We start from the raw sequence: 6,087 nt of genomic DNA, 5'->3' as shown, positions 1-6,087 counted from the left end.
AGACAGTGACTGCAACTATAGCTAAAATCAATATCTTAAAAATACGTTTACAAACACACCAGCACATTATTATTAATATTTTTTACTATTAAAATATTAATGTGTATTGTTGTTGTTGCTTTTGCGGGTGTTCGCTGTCTTACTGACTTTGTTTACTGACTTTGTTTACTGACTGTCTTTGTTTGATCATGTCAGAGCTGATTGGGAGGAAGAGAGACTGGCAGAGGACGAGAGGAACCCTGTCAAAGTGAATCCTTCAAAATGAATCCTTCAGAAGAGGTGAGAAAAAATATCACTGTATCACTGATGTTGCAACACACACACACACACATTAGTGCTGCACGATTAATCGAATACACAATCGGGATGTTAGCACGTGCGATTACAAAACCGCAAAAGGGTGCGATTATTAAAAAAAAAAATGTCTGGTTGTGTGTGTGTGTGTGTGTGTGTGTGTGTGCGCCTCGTCCCCTGTTGTGCATGAGCGGTGAGCTGAGCGCACCTTTTTGCAAATCCATGAGCGTACAGTGAGCTACGCTCACACCTGGGGGGGTGAACAGCCCTCTTATCATTATTTTTCTCGCTCTCTTCCTACCTCGATAATTGCCCATTGTGTACATGCGTGTGGTAATTTACATAGGAATAAAAACGGTTTTCATTTCGCCAGGCTGCTTCCCTCTGCTGCTCTCTTCCCTCCCCCCCCTACAAATTCAGGCTGCACAAAGCTAGTTCTAATGTAGCGCTCTCTCTCAATCAATCAGCTGATTCTCTGCATCTTATACATAAAAGAGGAGGGTGTTTCATTCTGGAGTATAGACCAGAACAGCACATCCGGGTAATTTGCAAAACTTGAAGGCCGCGCCCCTTTTTAGGGGATAACACAAGCCACTCCCGTTGACTTCAATGTAAAATAGCAGTACCCAAAACATCTATAGAAAAATAACAGAATTAATTTCCTTTATAAATGACCCAAAGACACCATGTAGCGAAGCTTGTTGGCTTGCTGGAGGCAAAGCGTTTGGGCTTGCCTCGTGAAGTGTGCTGGATCGTGGATGAAGGCTCACGGGCTGTGACCGATCAGAATCACGGAGATGGAGGTAGGGACCGAATTGTCGGTCCTGGGACTCGGTTGAAATACCACTGGGATGATTGGGTGTAAGGCAATCAGGCACCAGGGCCTGGCCGGTTGGAAGATGGCCAGGATTCAGTTCGGGTCCGGGTTTGGTCGCGGTGAAGGTTGACATTATTAGGGCTGAGGGAATCTCTGGAATCAAGCTGGAATCTCTTGGATGAGGTTAGTCAAGCCTAGAAGTGAGTCGTCTTAAAGTTAATATCCCAGTTGTGGCTTATATGCTCGCGTTTCGGTGTATGACATCACGTCATTGGTGATGTCACAACGTTCTAGGGAGCTATGACATCATCGATGTTACGTCTGACATTGCCGATGACCTCACAGGTGAGCTCTATGCTATGACATCATCGGTGTCATTGTTGATGATGTCATCATCATCACGTCGTGGCGCGCCGGCTGGTGGGCATCGACTGCCCCAAGAACAGGCTTGACGGTGGGCCATTATGGGCCCTTTTCTACAGCCGCTCCCAGATTCCTGTGGGGAATCTGTATTCTTCCAGAAATGGCCGGAATGGCCCTCTAGTCCCACCTGGTATAGGCAGGGCTTGGTTGATTATTCTGGGAGTGAGGGGGGCTGTGGTCCGCCTGGCCACCGGCCGCACGCCGTTGTCCAGTCCCGTACATCACAAGAGCCAAGATTTGGTGACTGTCCTCGTTGGCCAGGATGTGTGTGGGATCCTACTGCAGTAGCGAGCTGTAATGGCCTCTGGGGGCTGGAGCTTCCAGTTGACGAAACTCAGCGGCGTGAGGTCGGCGCGGGAGCCGCTCAGGAGCCAGGGGTCTATCCATCCTACCCATCCTACCCAGCTACTGCGGTAGTGAGGAGCCTCTGGTTCTGGTGGCTTGCGTTTCCAGTCGATGAGACTCAGTGGCGTAGGGTCGGTGCGGGAGCAGTTTGTCTGCCCTCGTTGGAGGGAGGCCTCTGCCCCTAGTGTCTCGTTGGCCGCCCCGTGGAGCGCCGGTGTGGCATCCTCACTGAGGGCACCGAAGGTCGTACACTCCTCCGGCTTGGGGGGAGCCGACCTGAGGCCACCGTAACTCGGCTTCAACTCCTCGCTCTTATCCGCAGTCGTGTGGAGTCGGGGTGTCTTTGGCCAGCTGTCTGGGTTGAGAAGAGGGAAGGGGGATCCGCAACCCCGCCTGCTGGTGGTGAGTGCGGGAAGAGGCCTTCCCCACGCAGTGTCGACCACAACAGCTACCTGTGATTGCGGTGGGTCGTCCTCCCACTCTTCCCTGGCCTGCAGCAGCGTCTCAGGTAGAACTGGACCATCCCAGCCTGGCTCCCATCTCCATCGGTGGTGCACGAGCAGGACAAGATGGATCCTCCCGAACTGATGGAGGGGCAAACTCCTCGGGCGGGATTCCTGCTGCAGGGCGGTGATGGGGCAGGGCTGCTCGCCTAGACCAGGGTTCGGTTCCGCAAGGGCTCTCTTGGTGCGATAGGTCTGCTCTGGGCGACTTGCCGGCGAGACGATGAGGGAGACGGCCGCCCCGTGAAGCATCTGGGGCTCCTGCCTCGCCGTCCGCCAAGGCATGTCCACTTGCTCCACTTGCTCTGACTTGTTGGCCTCCCTGGGGGGGGTGATGCCGTCCGGCTGACTGTGCCCTGTGCTGTTGGTCTCAACGTTCGCCGTGCCTACCTGAGTCTGGTGCATCTCAGTGGCGGGCTTGGCCGCCCCATTGCACTCTATGGTATGCTCAGGGTCGGCAACCTTTGCCGGCGGACGTGTCCTGGGTGCGGGTGTTGGTGGCATCTGTAATGGCCATTGCCTTTGTCTGGGCAGTGGAACCGGGGGTTCCCTAGCCTGGGGCGCTGGCTCTGGAGCCGCCGTGCTGACCTGACCCTGGGGTGGGGTGAGAGGCACAGGTGAAGTGGGTGGCGCCCTCCGGGTTGCTAGCCCTGAGGCCGGTACGCACGCCTGTCTCTGGTCTTGGGGGGCGAGAGGCACAGGTGGAGCTGCCGGGTCCCCGGCGAGTGGACGGGCGCGAGGCCGGGCCGCTACGTGCTCCTGCTCGACTTGCAGCCAGGCACGAACCCGGGCCTCGAGGTGGGCCAGCTCAGCTTCCCGCAGGTGTCGGCTTCTCTCCAGGCGGCGGGTGAACCGCTCTTTAGCTTGGAGGGCCCGCGCCTGGATCTGCCGGCCTTCCTCTTCGGCCTGTTGGGCCTTTGCTTGGACCTCTGCTTTGACCCGTTGACAAAGTGCCCCTGCTTGGACCCGTTGAGCCTCTTCTTGGGCCCGTTTATGGGCCCGCTGGGACTCTCTGGCGAGCTTTGTCAGCCGGTCGTACTGCTCGTGGGTTTCCTCCTCCTCCGCGTGTTGGCGGCGAAGGTTCTCAGTCGCCACGATCATCTCCTTGAAGTATTCAGTGATGTCCCGGTTGGTCTCCCTTTTGCGCGCGATCTTATGTTCGAACTCGGCCCTTGTCTGGGCTGCCTGAGCGGGGAGTCGGTGGTGGCTGCGGATGAGTTCCTGCCCCTGGTGGATCTTCTGGTCAGAGTGTAGGGGGTCTCGCCCTTTAGTACTACTCCGAACGCTGGATACTTGGCTGTATCCAGTATCGATCTGGTGGATCTTCTGGTCGGAGTGTAGGGGGTCTCGCCCTTTAGTACTACTCCGAACGCTGGATACTTGGCTGTATCCAGATTCGATCTGGTGGGGGAAGGGTTGCTCCTCTGGTCGGTGGGGTGCCGTTACCAGAGCGAGCTCACCTGACTCCTGCTCCATCTCTGAGCGTCGCAAGTCCTCTGATCCGCTCGAAGGACCAAATTGTAGCGAAGCTTGTTGGCTTGCTGGAGGCAAAGCGTTTGGGCTTGCCTCGTGAAGTGTGCTGGATCGTGGATGAAGGCTCACGGGCTGTGACCGATCAGAATCACGGAGATGGAGGTAGGGACCGAATTGTCGGTCCTGGGACTCGGTTGAAATACCACTGGGATGATTGGGTGTAAGGCAATCAGGCACCAGGGCCTGGCCGGTTGGAAGATGGCCAGGATTCAGTTCGGGTCCGGGTTTGGTCGCGGTGAAGGTTGACATTATTAGGGCTGAGGGAATCTCTGGAATCAAGCTGGAATCTCTTGGATGAGGTTAGTCAAGCCTAGAAGTGAGTCGTCTTAAAGTTAATATCCCAGTTGTGGCTTATATGCTCGCGTTTCGGTGTATGACATCACGTCATTGGTGATGTCACAACGTTCTAGGGAGCTATGACATCATCGATGTTACGTCTGACATTGCCGATGACCTCACAGGTGAGCTCTATGCTATGACATCATCGGTGTCATTGTTGATGATGTCATCATCATCACGTCGTGGCGCGCCGGCTGGTGGGCATCGACTGCCCCAAGAACAGGCTTGACGGTGGGCCATTATGGGCCCTTTTCTACACACCATGACATGACAATATATTTCAACTCGGCCGGCCATAGAATGCGCAAGATACATCGACACGAGGTACTTGCCTTATATGAACGCTGTATCCAGTTTCCACCAGGTTACATGCATCGTCCACATTGACGGTGTCACGCCTACCCTATCGCAGACCAGTTTTTTGTTTTTTTTATTGTTAGTGAAACTATAACAACACAGCAACTCTTCGGCATATCTCTATCAAATTAAACCGTTTTAAATAGTTTGTTTGAAGTGGTTTCGGCTTCTTGTACCATCGTTTACTATGGTGGGTTTCCCCTAAAAAGGGGCGCGGCCTTGGAGCTGGGCGCTTGAAGACGCGATGCAGTTCTGGTCTATAGAGCGATTGAGGCGATCAGTTGAGTTGTACAGTAGCCTCGACGCGAGACTCCGCCTTCAGTCTTCATTCTGAGTCTCGACTTAGCAACCCCTCATAGACCAGAACTGCGTCGCGTCTTCAAGCGCCCAGCTCCAAGGCCGCGCCCCTTTTTAGGGGAAACCCACCATAGTAAACGACGGTACAAGAAGCCGAAACCACTTCAAACAAACTATTTAAAACGGTTTAATTTGATAGAGATATGCCGAAGAGTTGCTGTGTTGTTATAGTTTCACTAACAATAAAAAAACAACAAAAAACTGGTCTGCGATAGGGTAGGCGTGACACCGTCAATGTGGACGATGCATGTAACCTGGTGGAAACTGGATACAGCGTTCATATAAGGCAAGTACCTCGTGTCGATGTATCTTGCGCATTCTATGGCCGGCCGAGTTGAAATATATTGTCATGTCATGGTGTCTTTGGGTCATTTATAAAGGAAATTAATTCTGTTATTTTTCTATAGATGTTTTGGGTACTGCTATTTTACATTGAAGTCAACGCGAGTGGCTTGTGTTATCCCCTAAAAAGGGGCGCGGCCTTCAAGTTTTGCAAATTACCCGGATGTGCTGTTCTGGTCTATTCCACTGCAGGCTCGGCTAAAATGGCAAGCGACATACACATTATCAATCACAATAAAACTGTACCCACCTCCGACACAATGTCCAAGATTTGGGTCCCATGGTATTCCCAAATATTGCGTAGTTTCCAAGAGCCCTTATTCACATGCCAGACCCGGAACTCAAAATTGTAAACAGTGCAGTACAGCCTCCCAACCACTGAGCATCCAACCGATTCACTTGATCCCAACAGTTGCATGTTTATACAGTGGAATCTGCTTATAGTGATGATTATACGAGGGATCAGCCGAGCAGCATTTTGGTAAACAAACCGCGTCACTGGGTGGCAACTAGGGGTGGGGGAAAAAATCGATTCACCTAAGTATCGCGATTTTTAATGTCACGATTTTTTGGATCGATCTTTTATTCCAGAATCGATAATCGCAAAAAAAAAAAAAAAAAAAAATTTGGGTGCTTGCAGTCAGGCCACTCACTGAACAGCAGGCCAGGTGCCGCTTACTGGTTTACTAGTGGTTTTATTACTTTATTAGTTAGTCTGAAGTAATAATTACACTTCAGGGTTAAAGTGGGTGCATCTCATTGTAAAATTGGACTTCA

The sequence above is a fragment of the Poromitra crassiceps genome (assembly GCF_964638095.1).
Source record: "Poromitra crassiceps genome assembly, chromosome: 10".
NCBI classification, from domain to species: Eukaryota; Metazoa; Chordata; class Actinopteri; order Beryciformes; family Melamphaidae; genus Poromitra; species Poromitra crassiceps.
The sequence above is the reverse complement of the archived record's forward strand: the minus strand, read 5'-3'. Positions refer to the sequence as shown.